Genomic DNA, 17,489 nt, shown 5'->3' on the forward strand with positions numbered 1-17,489 from the left:
TGAGGGGCGATCAGGGCCAGCAGCTGCTGCTCACACCCACTGCCAGCACCAGCCCCACTCACACCCACAGCTGGCACTGGAGCCACTGCTTGCACCCGCTGCCTAGCGCCAGTCCCAATCACTCGGTACTGTCACTTGCAAACTTTCAAGAATGGAATTTAATCACAAGATTCAGGACTCATTATGTTCCCAATTCATGATACAAAGTCAACATAATTCAAATACCAGCAACAAACAAATATCCATAAATTAACATAAATACACATATACCATTTGTATAGATTTGAGGAGAAACTCAAATGTAGTAGTAATACCACACATGACTAAGGAGAATAAATTCTAGGAATGCCAAGATGAATAAACATGAGAAAAATCTATTAACAGTACATCACACAAACAGATGAAGGGGTGGGGGGGGGGGAGAATCTTCTTGAAACTGCCAAAATAGATCTAACATTCTTGAAAAAATCTTAGTAAACTAGAAACAGGGACATTTCCTCAGTTAAAAAAAAAAAAAATCAACCATTAGCATCATGTTCAAGAAAACAGAAGAAATACCAGAGACATTCCCATTAAAATTAAAAAGAATATAAACCCTATCTAGCAAGCAAGGGAAAAAAACAATCCACAAAATGAGAGAAAATATTTTTAAATTATATATCTGATAAGAGACTTGTATCCAAAATATATAAAGAACTCTTAAAACTCAACAATAAAAAAACAAATAAAACTAATGGGCAAAGATATGAACAGGCATTTCTTCAAAGATATAGGAATAGCTAATAAGCACATGAAAAGAGGCTCAACATCAATAGTTATTAGGGAAATATGAATCAAAACCAGAATGAGATAAAACTTTACAGCAACTAGCACTGGCTATAATGAAAAAGACATGCAATAACAAGTGTCAGGGAGGGTGTGGAGAAACTGGAACCCTCATACATTACAGAGGGAAATGTAAATTGATACAGTCACTTTTGGAAAAGTTTGGCAGTTCCTCCAAAAAGTTAAACATAATAACCACATGACCATCAATTCCACTCCTCGGTATATAACCAACGATCGAAAATACATGCTTTCAGAAAAACTTGCAGCAACTACTGTTCACAACAGAATTAACCAGGGAGGCCAAAAAGTAGAAACAATCTAATATTCATCCACTAATGATTAGATAAATAAAATGTATATGCACACAATGGATGATTATTCAGCTGTAAAAAGAAATAAGAGATACATGCTATGACATGGATGAACTTTGGAAACATTATGCTGTGGTAAAAAGCCAGAAACAGCCTGGCCTGTGGTGGCTCAGTGGTTGAGTGTCAACCTAGGAACCGAGAGATCAGAGTTTGATTCCTGATGAGGATACATGCCCACGTTTCAGGCTCAATCCCCAGTATGGGGTTATGTAGGAGGCAACCAATAGATGGTATTTCTCTCTCATCGATGTTTCTATCTCTCTATCCCTCTGCCTAAAAATCAATAAAAAAAGAAAAGAAACCAGAAATAAAACACCAAATATTGCATGATTCCATTTTCATGAAATGTTCCGAGTAGGCAAATTATTAATGGAAATAGAAAGTAGATTAGTGGTTTCCAGAGTCTAGGAGCAGGGGATACAGGAGTGGCTAATAATAGGTATGGGTTTTGGGGGGATGATGTTTTAGGAGTTACAGACAGTGAAAATGGTTGCAGAGCCTTGTAAATGTACTAAAAATACCAAACTGTACACTTTAAAAAGGTGAATTCTATTGCATGTGAATTATAGCTCAATTGAAAAATAGCTTTTAAAAAAAGGAAACATACCAGGACACCAGTTAATGCCACTAGTATGTTTTTTATGCAGTGTGTATACCACCCTAGAAACTGAGCCAAACCTATTGAAAAGCATGACCTGATTTGAGGATCCTGGACACTGTGCCACACTGCTTCAAATTCCACCATTATTTATTTATTTTGGACCCTCTCCAAACACCTCTATTAAAATGCAAATTCACCTGGTGAAGGCAAAGCTCTTATTTCTTAAGATGAATTTTTTATAAGTATATTTTTCCTAAATTAGAGAAGCAATAGAGAAGAAACCATGATCAAAGAACAGAAAAAAGTAGGAATCAGAAAAACAAAACAGAACAAAAAGACCACCACAAAAAAGAATAGTTTGAAATCCTCATTTTTCTATAATGCTAATATGTTTGTTTTGGGGTTACCTTAGTCTTGGTATGATTATAAACATTACAAACCTTCCAAAGAAAACCAGATCACTGTTATCACTTTGTTACAGAAAGATTAACACTTAAAAGTAAAGCTTAAAAATATCACATGATAAAAGCCTTATCTATTAAAAGATTCATTTTTAGTAGGATTCAGATTAATATTTTAGGAATAATACCTATGATTCTATTAAGCCATCTTAAGCATCCTTTAAAGCTCAAGACCCATTTACTTTTTAAGTAAAATAGCATCATATATGTAAAGACTAGAAGAAAAACAAAAATTTAAATTTTCTTCTAATCAAGCATTACTTTTTCTTATAGCTCTTAACTACATCATTTAGTCACCTATTTATTCACTTCCTCACTACTAAGGGTGCTGTGAGAATATAAAGTAGAATATGTGGCTCTCTGACTTCAAAGAGCTTATAAAATACTAGAAGCCCGATGCACGAAATTTGTGCAAGAGTAGGCCTTCCCTGGCTGCTGGCACCGGCTTCCCTCCGGCTGCTGGCAGGCACCTGGGGCCCAGACTTCCCTCGCAGCTCAGGAAGGTCGTCTGGAAGGATGCCCGGTCTAATTAGCATATTACGCTTTTATTATTATAGATAACTAGAGGCCCGGTACATGAAAATTCATGCACTGGAGGGAGGGTCCCTCAGCCCGGCCGGCCCCTCTCACAGTCCGGGAGTCTGTGAGAGGGGCCGGCCGGGCTGAGGGACCGGCTGAGGTCACCTCAGGGGTGGGAGGTGACCCGGCGATCAGGGGAAGGTGACGCCCCATCACACCTCTGCTGCCGCCACTGCTGGCAGCACAAGCCTCAGCCGGCCCTGGTTACCTGAGCGTCGGGCGGCCCTGGGCGGCTGGGCAGCTGCCATCCAAGGCTTGCCTGCGCCTCATGCTGGCCCTGGGCGGCTGGAAGGGCTGAGGTACTCCGGAGGCAGGCACACGGGGCGGGGTGGGCCTGGCCTTGCAGCGTGCCTGCCGCCCTGGCAGGGCTGAGGGGACTGGGCGTCGCCATCTTGTGGCTGTGGGCGCTACTATCTTTGAGGGCATGGCAGTCAATTAGCATATTCCCTTCTTATTGGCTATGGGTGCCACCATCTTTGACGGCGGGGCAGTCAATTAGCATATTCCCTCTTTATTAGATAGGATAGGGGATACAAAACAGAAATTAATTTTAAAAAGTCAGACAATAGTTAAAATGGCACATGTTTAAGAATCTGCTAGAAAGCAAGAAATAAACATTCTGGTAAGATGTCTTAAGCACTAGAAAGAAAACTACTACCATCATTGTTGTTATGTAGGATAATAATGTTTGGGCTTTAAAGAAATACCAAGTCTTAGTAAGAACTCACTATAGTAGAGAATGTACAGTTCAAAATATTATCTTGCTATATTGCAGCAATTTTTAACCAGTGTGCCTCAAGAATTTTTAAAACATGCAATGCCTGACTATTTAATCAGGGGCACTGACCTCTTTTCCCTTAGATTATCAAATAAAAATTTAACAGCCAACACAAAAGTAACAGTCCAGTGTGAATGAATCAAAATTATAACTTTTTTGTCAGATCAGCAAAAAATAGATATTTTTGATGCACTGCAGAATTTTAAAAGTTTATGTGTGCCATGAGATGAAAAAGGTTGAAAACGCTGCTGTACTACAGACTTTTATAAACTATTCCATTTAACCAAAATGAAATTGGAAACTTTTAACCTGACATTTGTAGTTATAATACGTTGCTGTCTTAAAGTCAAAATTTAAATTGAGGTTTAGTGATTGTCTCACTAGTTGATAATACAAAGTAAAAACAAAACTGGATACTTATTGTTTGCTACTCTGTGCTAGTTCTAAATACATGAACAATCTCATGATTTAGAACAACCCTGTAAAGCAGGTTCTAGTTTTCTCTCATTCCACAGATGAGAGAAGTGTATTGATTAATTAGCTTATACCGATCTGCACCTCCCCCCCCTCCCCCCGCCATCAGAAAGTTCGCAGTACACCATTTTGCTTTTATACTTTTAGGAAAGATCAACATTAGTACTGTTTTTCTTAAAAAGAAATCCGAAAAGGATTATTGCTTTTATGAGAAAAGGTGAAAAGCAAAAAATAGTGTTCAGCATTTGTTTTGCAGTGAGCCATTATAGAGGCAGCACATACCAAGCAGTGGGAGTGACGCCACCAAGCTCCTTCCTGGGGAAATACACTCAGCATCTCAGAATCAAGCTGGTGTAGCTCTGAATTGTGACTGTAAGCATATGTACTGTATCTTGATTTAGTATGTGCATCTGTTAGTCAGATGTGTCCTAAGGTATCAGAAAAGCCTAAGAGAGCTTGAAAGGGTATTAGGTATAGCGTAAAACTGGATGTAACTAAACAGTTCAATCATGGTAAATAAAACAAAGGTTTTTTTGTATTATTTGGTATGATTTGGTAGGTTATTTGGGGGGGGGGGGGGGTCAGGGAATGATAAAAAACTTCCCCATATAAATCAATGGCAATTGCTTCTTTGCTTTATGCCATTTAGGCTTGCAAAAGGTTTCATAGGAAAGCTCTGCTTTCAGATAGTGGGGAAACCTGTATTAGGAAGGTGGCCCAGTTGAGCTCCTGAGTTCATCCTTATTGACTCCAAGGTCTCATATCTTAACTACAGCAAGTCCTATTGTAGAAACTCCCCACCTATACTATATTAAAATCCTCTTGGGCTTAACTAATTCATATAATGCGTGCAATTAGCCTTGATTTTTTTCAAACGTTACTTTTGAAAGTACTTTTGTTAAATAACAAATTTCTTTAAAATTCCCTGTAGAAAAGGAAGTGAGAAATGTTGTTAGAGCAGCTAAGAATTGCTGGGTGCTCTGTGCCAAGTTCATTCAAACACAATGAACTCTGGCATCCCTCTAAAGTTATGTATTTTCTGTACATTTAAATATGAACAAATGTCAAATAAGGACAAATAAGAGGTAAGTCTTCACCCTGGCTATTGTGCCTCAGTTGGTTGGGTGTCGTCCCAGGCACCAAGGGGTTGCCAGTTAAGACTCCAGGTCAGGGCACATGCTCGAGTTTTGGGCACGATTCCCAGCGGGGAGAGTGCAGGAGGCAGCCAATCTATGTGTTGCTTTCATGTCAATGTTTCTCCCTCTCTCATCCTCTTCCTTACTCTCTCTCTAAAAACCAATTTTAAAATCTTAAAAAAAACCCACACACACAAGTAAGTCTTTAAGACTCCAAGAATAACAGTGTTCCATAACATCGTGATTCTCAATGTCAAGGACCAAAAATGGCAAGGACCAACATGATATTAATTACTTTTTATTTTTATTTTTAATCTTTATTGTTGAAAGTATTATATATGGCCCCTTTCCCCCCACTGACCTCTTCTATCCTGCCCCTGCCCCCCACCCCAGGCCTTTACCACCCTATTGTCTGTGTCCAAAAGTTATGCATATATGCATACAAGTTTTTTGGCTGATCTTCTCCTACCCACCCACCCTCCCCCACGTTCCCTCTGAGTAATTACTCTTTCAATATTCCTACTGAGAAAACACACACACACACACACACACACACACACACACATTTGGGAGTCTTTGCAATAAAACCACATGGCCTATGGATGATAACCCTTCTAAAATTTCGATACAGATATTCACATACCAAAATGGATGATTGGTAAAAGCGACAGCAGACACCTTTCTCTGAGAAAAGGTGACCACAAATTCATAAAATACTTCTGTGTAATTTTAAAATATTTCGGCTCCAAAAGCAATACAATGGAGTAAAGACAGTCTTTTCAACAAATGGTGTCAGAACTGGACCTCCACATGCAAAAAATGACTCAACACAAGCCTTACACCTGTCACAAAAAATAAACTCAAAATGGATCACAGGCCTAAATGTAAAACACAAAACTATAAAAGTCCTAGAAGATAATGTGGAAGAAAACCTACATGACTCTGGGTATGGTGATGATTTTAAAGATACAAACATCAAAGGCACAATCCATGAAAGAAAGGGCTAGACTTCACTAAAATGACAAACTTCTGCTCTGAAAAAGACAATGTCAAGAGAATAAGACAAGCCACAGACTGGCAGAAGTATTCGCAAAAGACACATCTGATAAATAATTGTTATCCAAAATACAAAAAGAACTAGGAAATCTCAACAATAAGAAAATAATCCAATTAAAAAATTGGTCAAAGATCTTAACACATCACCAAAGAAGATATAGAGATGGCAAGTAAACATATGAAAAGATGTTCCACATCATATGTCATCAGAAATAAAACAATGAGATAGCACTGTAAACTTATTAGAATGGCCAATATCTGTAACACTGATACCATCAAATGCTGGTGAGGACAAGAAACTCATTTAATGCTGGTGGGAATGCAAAATGGTACAGCCACTTTAGAAGACAGTTTGGTGCTTTCTTAGAAAATTAAACGTACTGTTACCATATGATCCAGCAGTCATGCTACTTGGTATTTATATCAAGCAATTAAAAATGTATATCTCCACAAAGACCTATACATGAATGTTTATTGCAGTTTTATTCAGAATTGCCCAAATTTGTAAGCAACCAAGATGTCCTTCAGGAGGCAAATGGATAAACTGTAAATCCATATAATGGATTATTAAGTGCTAAGAAGAAATGAGCTAACAAGCCAGGAAGACATGGAGGAATCTTAAATGCATACTGCAAAGTAAAAAAAAAAAAAAAGCCATTCTGAAAAGGCTACATACATATAATTACAATTATATGACGTGCTGGAAAAGGCAAAACTATGGACACATCAGAGGTTTCCAGTTGGGGTGGGGAGAGGATGAACAGGCAGAGCACAGAGGATTTTTAGGTTAGTGAAACTATTATCTATGATGCCATAATAATGAATACATGTCATTATACATTTGTCCAAACTCATAGAATGAATAACATCAAGAGTGAACCCTAAAATAAATCACTAACTTTGGGGTGATAATTATTTGTCATTGTGGTACACTTGTTAGAGTTAAATGAATAAAGGGAGAAGCTATGCATGTTGGGGGCAAGGGATATATGGGAAATGTCTGTACCTTACACTCAATTTTGCTGTGAACATAAAACTGCTCTGAAAAAAATCAAGTCTATTAAAGAAAAGGATAACTAGACCTGATGTTTAACTTATTAAGAAAAAAAGGAATGGCTGTACATTACCATCTCTGATCTGTGTCAGTGTCGCTTATTCCAACATGCAATTCCAACATTTAGAGTTGAATACTACATCACCCTTAGTCACCTCTATCAATTATCTGATGAATTTTGATTTTTTTTTTTTAAGCTAACTCAGTCAAGCAAACTGGACACCATGCTGCCTAAAATTTGACATTTCCTGGGACTATGAGGATTTTATTCATAACAGACATGTAAATGTTTATTTCAAGAATGGAAATCTTGAAAATCTCTTAAGCTAAAATCATCTGTATCATTCTTTGGTGCTTTTAGTGGTCTCAGTCTAGCTTTTGCATTTAGGTGCTAGGAGCAGATCTACACTTGCCTCCTGAGGAAAATGACAGGCTTTACAATAACAAGTACCCTTGTAGAGAAGAAACAGCGTTTTAGTCAGGTGTAAATACTTCAACTTTCTTAACACAATAATAAACAAACATATGATTTCCTCAACTGATTTCCAGAGCATCAATAAGCAAAATAGATTTTTAATATGCTAGTTTTTCATTAGAAAACAAAACCTTGAAATTGTCTTCTATCCAGCTAGAAAAAGTGCAAACTAGAACAACAATGGTTAAGGGATATTGAAAATACTATACCCTTAGATCAAGTTAGAGTATTTAAAAAAATCTATTATTTGGAAGCATAGTTGCCTACTGTCATATATAATCCAACTTTGCTGAGTTTTTGTATATTGTTTCCTTTTTTTATTTAAAAAATCGTTATGAAAAAAGAGCCTGGGAGCCATAGAATGTGCTGTTAAATTATTGTCAACACTATCCATTCATTACTCAGTAGCTCTTTCATAAGGGAATTGACATTTTGAAAATCATTTATAATTTAAACACTAAAAAAATCTTTCATCTCCTCTAAAGAACTTGTGATGTATCTTTATTTTGGGTAATGAGAATACTGGCTCACAGAAAGCTTAGTTAAATCAGATGTTCTATCACAGCAATGAAGCTAAATTACTTAAAAGTTACGTAGTTCCTCACTCCTTTTATGGATCTGATTTTCCAATCCTATTAACTATAGTATTCACATCCGATTAAAAATCACCTCAAATCTTATTTTTAAAAAGAAATATTAAAATAATAGTCAAAATAGTCAAATTGAACATACAGAGATCTTATTTAAATAATTCCATCATATAGTGAACAAATGAAAGAACAGTTAGTGTTTTTTTTAAAGTTTGCCCCTGAAGTATCATTTCTTTTTTTTTAAAAATATATTTTATTGATTTTTTTACAGAGAGGAAGGGAGAAGGATAGTCAGAAACATCGATGAGAGAGAAACATCGATCAGCTGCCTCCTGCACGCCCCCCACTGGGGATGTGCCCGCAACCAAGGTACATGCCCTTGACCGGAATCGAACCCGGGACCCTTGATTCCACAGGCCGACGCTCTATCCACTGAGCCACGCTGGTTAGGGCTTGAAGTATCATTTCAAAAGATCCCCAAGCCAACCAAACATGCAAACACACTTAGGGAGTTACACAGCAAGCTAACTACATAAATAAAGAGGCCTCACAACAACTTCAAAACTACAACTAAAAGACAAAACGGACATCATCCAGGACCACAGCACAACCAATGGACACAAGACACTGGGGGGGTGGGGGGGGGGGAATGAGGGCATGCGACAGGGAGTAGGGGAGGATGGGGGAAGATCAATGGGGGGGGGGGAAATAAAGGAAATATATGTACTACTATATATAATAATTTAAACAATAGAAATACAAATAAAAAAGAAGACTGGCTGAGTGGAAATTCTACAACTAGAAGGAAAGAGAAAAGCACACTGAGACTCAGATGAGGTGCGGAAGGCAGAGGTACAGAGGCGTGCGCGGAGGGCTGGCAATTGAGTATGCGGCTGGCTTTTACAAGGCAGAGGGAGACACAAGCTCCTGACTGCTCTGAACTCGTTCTGGGTGAGACTCTGGGGACCCAGACTCATACGGGGAGAAACTAGACTGTCTGGCAGTGGGCAGAACTTGAGGGCAGCTTTCTCTCAGAGGTGCTTGCAGCGATTACCAAGGGACACTGAGACCCAGGGGCCTCTTAGGGCAGGGCTAACGGGAAGCCATTGCTGTTTGCTCCATCCTGAGACTCTGCCCCATCCAAGCTGTGCGCAGAGGCTTTTGCATATGAATGGTCTGGTCCTTTGAAATCTAAACATACCTATCAAACTGCAGCTGAGTCAGAGAGACCCAGAACATCCTAAAGAAGGCCCAAGGCCCCACAGCAGCTTGCATTGCTTCACAGCTGGGTCTCATCTGGGCACCATCAAAACCCAAACAAAGAAGAGAAATCTGCAGATCTCTGTAGCTCCAGCTGGGTGGCCTCAGGCAGAGGCTAAATTAGCACCTCCTTGGAGATCCAAGAGCCAGTGTACCCAGGGGTCAGAGTAGGACCATCCAGATGACAACTCCTCAGATCCATAAGGGACACACTCAGGGGGCAGACTCAGTGAGCACCAAAGCCCCACTGAAGCAAGTCTTGCCTCATAAGGGTGTCTTCAGCACAGAAGTTCTCCCAGCGTAGACACAGCTGATCCTCACAGCCAATTGGCCTGGAGGTCAATTCCCCCCAGTGATACCAACAACAATCAAGGCTTAACTACAACAAAACTGTGCACAGAGCCCACAAAGGGGTGCACCAAGAGTGTCCACCTCAGGTAACTGGGGAGGCTGAGCCACTGGGTCCTATAGGACACTTAGCACACAAAGCCACTCTATCAACTCAGGGAAGCAGCCGAAATGCAAAGACAAAGAAACAGGTCAGAAATGGAGGAAAGCAAACTACTGGATATAGAGTTCAAAACCATGGTTATAAGGTTTTTCAAGAATTTTCTAGAAAAGGCCGATAAACTTAGTGAGACCCTCGAGGATATGAAAAAGGAACAACTAGAAATTAAGCATACACTGACTGACATAAAGAATAATATACAGAGATCCTACAGCAGACTAGAGGATCGCAAGGATCAAGTCAAAGATTTGAAATACAAAGAAGCAAAAAACACTCAAATGGAAAAGCAAAAAGAATCCAAAAATATGAAGATAGTGTAAGGAGCCTCTGGGACAGTGGTTCTCAACCTTTCTAATGCCGCGGCCCTTTAATACAGTTCCTCATATTGTGGTGACCCCCAACCATAAAATTATTTTCGTTGCTACTTCATAACTGTAATTTTGCTACTGTTATGAATCGTAATGTAAATATCTGTGTTTTCCGATGGTCTTAGGAGCTACAGCAGCGGAGAACAAAGACAAAAGACAAAGAGAGAATATTAAAAGCAGCAAGAGAAAAACAGTTAGTTACCTACAAGGGAGCACCCATACGACTGTCAGCTGATTTCTCAACAGAAACTATGCAGGCCAGAAGGGAGTGGCAAGAAATATTCAAAGTCATGAATAGCAAGAACCTACAACCAAGATTACTCTACCCAGCAAAGCTATCATTCAGAACTGAAGGGCAGATAAAGAGCTTCACAGATAAGAAAAAGCTAAAGGAGTTCATCACCGCCAAACCAGTATTATATGAAATGCTGAAAGGTATTCTTTAACAGGAAGAAGAAGAAAAAGGTAAAGATAAAAATTATGAACAACAAATACATATCTATCAACAAGTGAATCTAAAAATCAAGTGAATAAAAAATCTGATGAACAGAATAAACTGGTGAATATAGTAGAATCAGGGCATAGAAAGGGAGTAGACTGACAATCCTCAGGGCGGGAAAGGGGTGTGGGGGTGCAATAAGAGAATGGACAAAAATCATACACCTATGGATGAGGACAGTGGGGGGGGGGGCGGTAAGGGCGTGGAGTGGGGTGGGAACCAGGTGGAGGGGAGCTATGGGGGGGAAAAAAGAGGAACAACTGTAATAACCTGAACAATAAAGTTTTTTTTTAAAAAAAGAATCCCAAAAGGGGAAGAGGACGTGCCTAAAGCAGATTCTTTCTCCAGAGGTGTGGAGAGATGGGACTCAGTGATAGGCCTCTGCAGGCCTGTCAGTAGTACCAGAGCACTTGTACTAAAAGTTAAGCATCCAATAAAATTTAGCTCTCCTGGGAAATAAATAAATAAATAAATAAATAAATAAATAAATAGGCCGTATGGCACAATGGATCCTTACAAAAGAAAAGAATGTCTCAGTTTCTTCCTTTACCAGAATAAAGGTGATGCTACTTATAGCCTACAACATAATTAAGCAGGACTTCATGTAGTATTTGTTCCTTGTCCTCTCTCCAGAGCCTAGAACTGTCCTTAGCAGAAGGTAGATGTGTAAATGCTGTTGCTATATAGAACTTCTAAAGCTAGGAGAATAGAATCTCCAGAAACCTGCCTCAAATCCTTGCTCCTACTTAGGAAATAGGCAAGGTAGATAGATATGCAAAGCATAGAAAGCAACTGTGCTCTGTAAATTGATACACTGAAATCTCTTCACCTTATACAATTCAAAGAAGTACTCTACTCTGAAGTGCCCATACTGTACTATGTACTAGTACAGTGGTCAGCAAACTGCGGTTTGCGAGCCACATGCGGCTCTTTGGCCCCTTGAGTGTGGTTCTTCCACAAAATATCACGGCCTGGGTGAGTCTATTTTGAAGAAGTGGCGTTAGAAGAAGTTTAAGTTTAAAAAATTTGGCTCACAAAAGAAATTTCAAACGTTGTACTGTTGATATTTGGGCTCCGTTGACTAATGAGTTTGCCGACCACTGTACTAGTACATACTGCAATGCTTGGCAGAAATAGGTTAAAGAGTGGACAAAAAGTAAAGTAGAGTTTTGTCCTTTTTAAGGTAAAAGATGAATATGTCTAAATTAATTTAACAAGTTAAAACTGACAATCTATTCATTATGTGCTGAATATTATGCTATAAAAAACAAATGGAAATACTATAAAATCTCATCCTCTAATAAAATGGTAATATGCAAATTAACCATCACTCCGCTACATAAGCCACACCCACCAGCCAAGTCACGCCCACCAGCCAATCAGGGCGAGTATGCAAATTAACTCTAGCCAAGATGGCTACAGCCAGAGAGAGAGCAAGGTTTCCCAGGTAACAGAGAAAGCCAAGCTTTCCATAGCCGTTGCAGGCCTAAGCCTCCATTCAAGCTACAAAGTTTCAATTATAGAAGGTAAACAAATTCAAACAAATGGCAGCAGAATGGAGCTTGAGAGAGCAGGCCAGGGTTGCCGCCGGCAACAGGGGAAGCAAAGCTTTCCACACACCCTGGCCGGGCCCACCCGCTTAAGGCTACAAAGTTTCAATTGTAGAAGGTGAATTAACTGCCACAGAAATGGCTGCCGCCCCGGAGGGAACAGCAGGCTTGGCTCCGCTCCAGGCTACCAAGTTTCAATTGTAGAAGGAAAATAAATTCCAGATACCAGGGCCTCCACTTGGGTTGCCAGGGGGCGTGGCCAGCCTGCAAACCACCACAGGCCCCTCGCTCAGGCCGCCCCACGCCCCAAGGGAACCCCCACCTGATCCAGGACACCCTTCAGGGCAAACCAGCTGGCCCCCACCCGTGCACCAGGCCTCGATCCTATCTAATAAAAGAGTAATATGCAGACTGACCATCACTCCAACACACAATATGTCTGCCCCCATGTGGTCAAAGATCCTGCCCCCATGTGGACACAAGATGGCCGCCACAAGATGGCCAACAGGGGAGGGCAGTTGGGAGGCACCCGGCCTGCAAGGGAGGGCAATTGTGAGGGACCAGGCCTGCAAGGGAGGGCAGTTGAGAGGGACCAGGCTTGCAAGGGAGGGCAGTTGGAGGTGATCAACCCTGCAGGAGAGGGCAGTTAGGGGTGACCAGGCCGGCATAGGAGGGAAGTTGGGGGCAAACAGGCTGGCAGGGGAGCAGTTAAGCATCAACCAGGCTGGCAGCGGAGTGGTTAGGGGGTGATCAGGCTGGCAGGCAGAAGCGGTTAGGGGCAATCAGGAAGGCAGGCAGGCAAGCAGTTGGGAGCCAGCAGTCCTGGATTGTGAGAGGGATGTCCGACTGCCCGTTTAGGCCCGATCCCACCAGGATCAGGCCTAAACGGGCAGTCGGACATCCCTCCAGGAGTCCCAGATTGGAGAGGGTACAGGCTGGGCTGAGGGACAACCCCCCTCCGTGCACGAATTTTGTGCACCAGGCTTCTAGTCAATAATAAATTACAGCAGAGCTACATAAAACAAAATTGCTCATAATAAAAGAACAAAAAGCTAGGAACAGTTTGTTTTTTAAAACAAAAAATATATCATCTTACGCACATACACAGGCTTAAGGAAAGACTAGAAAGAAACACAACAAAATATTAATAGACTAGAGGCCTGATGCACAAAATTCACGCAAGAGTAGGCCTTCCTTCCCCTGGCTGCCGGCATTGGCTTCCTTCTGGCACCCGGGAGCCAGGCTTCCCTCCAGCTGCCGGCAGGCACCCGGGACCCAGGCTTCCCTCAAGCCCCAGCTTCGTCCAGAAGGTCATCTGGAAGGACATCCGGTCTAATTAGCATATTACGCTTTTATTATTATAGATAGAAGATTATCTCAGAGGGGTGGAATTGCATGTGATTTTTACTTTCTATTTTGTACATTTCCTTATTTTAAAAAATGCCTATCCACACAAATATTTCCAAATGATTTTCAACAAAGATGCAGGCAGTTCCACAGAGGAAAAATGCAGCCTTTCTAAGAAACAGTGCTGAAACAACTGGACATCCAGAGGCCAAAAAAAAAAAAGAACCTTAACCTAAATCTTACCCCTTATTTGAAATTTAACTCAAAATGGATCACAGATTTGAATGTAAAATGTTGGTGGGACTTTCCAGAATGCTCAATGGGAGCACGGCTGCCCAAGCTGCACACAGCAATGAGCTCTTTCCCACTCCCCCACACCGGCCGTGGACTGCTCACTGGCTGTCAAAAATGGTAAAAGAAACCACTTACTATGATTTTCTGGGAGTCAAACCCAATGCCACCCAAGAAGAACTGAAAAGGCTTACAGGAAGCTGGCCTTGAAGTACCACCTGATAAGAATCCAAATGAAGGAGAGAAGTTTAAACAGATTTCTCAAGCTTCTGAAGTGTTCTCTGATGCAAAGAAAAGGGAATTATATGACAAAGGAGGAGAACAGGCAATTAAAGAAGGTGGAGAGGGGGCAGTTCGGGTTCTCCCATGGACATCTTTGATATATTCTTTAGAGGAGGAGGAAGGATGCAGATAAAAGAAGCATCAGCTCTCAGTAACCTTAGATTTATATAATGGTGCAACAAGAAAACTAGCTCAGCAAACAAGTATGATTTGTAACAAATGTGAAGACCCAGGTGAGAAGAAAGGAGCAGTAGAGTACTGGCCCAATCTCAGAGGTACTGGGATGCAAATGAGAATTCATCAGATGGGACCTTTAGCAAATTCAGTCTGTGTGCCATGGAATGCCAGGCCAGATTCACTGAAGAGAGATGCAAAAGCTGCACTGGAAGGAAGACAGTTGGAGAGAAGATTCTAGAAGTTCACATTTGACAAAGGTATGAAAGATGACCAGAAGATAACATTCCATGACGAAGGACACCAAAAACCAGGACTGGAACCAAGAAATATTATCACTGTTTTAGATCAGAAGGACCATGCTGTTTTCACTAGACAAGGAGACGATCTTTCTGTGTGCATGGACATACAGCTGGTGGAAGTACTGTGTGCCTTTCAAAAGCCAATAGTTGTGCTCGCTTCGGGAGCACATATACTAAAATTGGAAGGATACAGAGAAGATTAGCATGGCCCCTGTGCAAGGATGACACACAAAATCGTAAAGCGTTCCATATTTTTTTTTAAAAAGCCGTAACTACTCTTGACAACCAAACCACAGTCATCACCTCTCATCCAGGTCTGATTGTCAAACAGTTATCAATTGCATGCTAAATGAAGGCATGCCAATTTATCATAGGAGTGACGTTCAGTGTCAGACTTCTTAAAGGGGCCAGTGAATAAAACTCACTGTTGGCATTTTATATGCAGTAGTGAATGAGTTCAGAACTATAATCCTAGCTAATGAAAGAGTAATATGCAAATTGACCATACCTCTGCTACACCCACAAACCACACCCACCAGCCAATCAGGAGTGAGTATGCAAATTAACCCAACCAACATGGCTGCAGCCACAGAGCGAGCAGGAGGCTTGGGTTTCCCTGGCAATGGAGGAAGCCAAGCTTCCTGCACACCCTGGCTGGTCCAGGCCTCTGCTCAAGGCTACAAAGTTTCAATTATAGAAGATAAATAAATCCCAACAAAAATGGCTACGGCCACGGAGCAAGCAGGAGGCTTAGGTTTCTCTGGTGATGGAGGAAGCCTAACTTCCTGGCTGGCCCTGGCCTCCGCTCAAGGCTACAAAGTTTCAATTAGAAAAGATAAATAAATCCCAGATCCCAGGGCCTACGCTTGGGTCACCTGGGGGCGTGGCCGGCCTGCAAACCACCACAGGCCCCTTGCCCAGGCTGCCCCACACCCCAAGGGCACCCCCACCCTGATCCAGGACACCCTTCAGGGCAAACCAGTTGGCCCCCACCCGTGTACCAGGCCTCTATCCTATCTAATAAAAGAGTAATATGCAAATTGACCGCCACTCCAACGCACAAGATGGCTGCCCCCATGTGGACACAAGATGGCCGCCACAAGATGGCCAGCAGGGGAGGGCAGTTGGGAGGGACCAGGCCTGCAAGGGAGGGCAGTTGTGAGCGATCAAGCCAGCAGGGGAAGGCAGTTGAGAGGGACCAAGCCTGCAAGGAAGGGCAGTTGGGGGCGATCAAGCCTGTAGGGGAAGGCAGTTAGGGGTGACCAGGCCGGCAGAGGAGGGAAGTTGGGGGCAACCAGGCCTTCAGGGGAGCAATTAGGCATCAATCAGGCTGTAAGGGGAGTGGTTAGGGGTGATCAGGCTGGCAGGCAGAAGCAGTTAGGGGCAATCAGGAAGGCAGGCAGGTAAGCAGTTGGGAGCAAGCAGTCCTGTACTGTGAGAGGGCTGTCCGGCTGCCCGTTTAGGCCCGATTCTACGGGCAGTCGGACATCCCTCAAAGGGTCCCATATTGGAGAGGTTGCAGGCTGGGCTGAGGGACACACCCCCCCATGCACGAATTTCGTGCACTGGGCCTCTAGTCATAATATACTTACCACTTGTTATTGCTTTTGTTTTAATATTCAACTTATAGTAGTGCTTTAACAGTTAAATGATGAATAAACTCAAATATAAAAGCTCTGACTTTGCCCTGTATTTATAACTTCAGTGTGCAAGGTAAGTTTAATACCTATAAAAACTACCTTTAATAATTTTCACTAGCATTTGATAGGCCATACTTTGTAATTAATTTCAGCTATGTACATGGAATAGCTTACTGAAATGCTAGGTATATGAATTGACTTTGATCTATGACCCTTAATTTAATTGGCAGTCAGAAGACAAAGAACTTAATTTGTAGAGAAGTGTTAGTCTGTAGAGTTGCATTAAGTGGGCTTCATTGTGATACCTCTGCATTTATTCTATTGCCTCAACTGTTATTTGAAGATGGCATGGCATATAATTTACCCTGGGGTATCAGTGATAGAAATGATACCTTTCAAAAGAAGGGGTTTATCATAATAAGCTGCTTCTTGAGGGCTTGCACTTATAGAATTGCACCTATGAATCCCTTCTCCATGCCATCTTTTTAAAAATATAGTAACTGTATCAGTCCTTGGTTAAATTTTTACCTTCTCTTTGCAACATGATAAGCCTCAGAGTAGTGACTTTGGCGCAGGCTAACTTAGAAGTTAAGAGTGATGATACTTTTACATGGACAATTTGCATGTCTGAGACATGAAGTTGTTTTTTTAGGTATGTTACAGGCTTACTTTAAATCAGCAGTTGCCAACTGGTGGTCCGCAGACCACTTGTGGTCCGTGAGGTCCAAAAGGTTGACAACCACTGCTTTAAACCATTTAACTTGTGCTTCAAAGTAACTGTGATTGAATGCTGGTAGTATAACAAATTATTATAAACTAGAGGCCCGGTGCATGAAATTCGTGCACGGGGCGGGGGGGGGGGAGG

At 41.5% G+C, this 17,489-nt stretch overlaps 1 protein-coding gene and 1 pseudogene across 13 annotated transcripts in view; one reads left to right on the forward strand and one right to left on the reverse strand.

Annotated features, from left to right (window-relative positions):
* Window positions 1–17,489, reverse strand: part of ERBIN (erbb2 interacting protein) — a 112,525-nt gene that overhangs the window by 78,455 nt on the left and 16,581 nt on the right. The gene's annotated exons all lie outside the window — the stretch shown is intronic.
* LOC307092228 (dnaJ homolog subfamily A member 1-like) lies at window positions 13,333–15,939 on the forward strand (annotated as a pseudogene). Its single transcript, XR_013815238.1, has 2 exons — window positions 13,333–13,440; window positions 13,514–15,939. The product of XR_013815238.1 is annotated as a dnaJ homolog subfamily A member 1-like (transcript).

This window comes from Cnephaeus nilssonii (genome assembly GCF_951640355.1).
Source record: "Cnephaeus nilssonii genome assembly, chromosome: 2".
In the NCBI taxonomy this organism is placed as follows: domain Eukaryota; kingdom Metazoa; phylum Chordata; class Mammalia; order Chiroptera; family Vespertilionidae; genus Cnephaeus; species Cnephaeus nilssonii.